The sequence below is a fragment of the Leptodactylus fuscus genome, chromosome 11, assembly GCF_031893055.1.
Source record: "Leptodactylus fuscus isolate aLepFus1 chromosome 11, aLepFus1.hap2, whole genome shotgun sequence".
Taxonomy (NCBI): domain Eukaryota; kingdom Metazoa; phylum Chordata; class Amphibia; order Anura; family Leptodactylidae; genus Leptodactylus; species Leptodactylus fuscus.
This window is the reverse complement of record NC_134275.1, coordinates 79,634,392-79,634,947: the sequence shown is the minus strand read 5'-3', so window position 1 is coordinate 79,634,947 and position 556 is coordinate 79,634,392. Positions and strand designations below refer to the sequence as shown.

The window sequence follows — 556 nt, the reverse complement described above, 5'->3', positions numbered from 1 at the left end:
GAGTCCGGGGACTCCGCATGCCGCCTCTGGTGGCCGCACGGACTGCCGGCGGGTGGAACCACACTGTTGTGTATCCTTTCCCCGCCGGCCGCTGTAAGCGCGCACTTCCGGTTTCGCCGGAAGTATCATAGCGCCATGGCAACGGCCTGGCGCTGGCGGCCGCTCACTCAGGGAAGATTCAGGCCTTATTAAAGACCGGAAAAGACGGGGAGATGTGGGGGTAAGTGCCCGGGTTAAGGGCCTCTTGGTGGGGGGGAATGTATATCTTTGCAGACCCCCGATTACAGGGGTAGTTGTCTGGGCAGGTTGCCTCACCTGCTTTGATTGTGGCTCCGCCCACTTCCAGCCGGCCAGAATTAAGAGGCTGGCTGGCCTGGTGTCAGAGACCTTCCTGCAGTATCTGCTGAAGGTGTGCGATTGTGGTGTTCATTGATCTTGAACTCTTTTCCAGTTTGCAAACTTTATTGGGAACCGGCTGTGATGGCCGAGTGGTTAAGGTTTTGGACTCGAAATCCAATGGGGTCTCCCCGCACAGGTTCAGATCCTGTTCACAGCG

The 556-nt window shown here is 57.7% G+C and overlaps 1 non-coding gene across 1 annotated transcript; it reads left to right on the top strand.

Moving 5' to 3' along the window:
- Positions 1-474: 474 nt before the first annotated feature.
- On the top strand, positions 475-556 carry TRNAS-CGA (transfer RNA serine (anticodon CGA)). The gene has a single exon. It is a non-coding gene; the product is annotated as a tRNA-Ser (tRNA).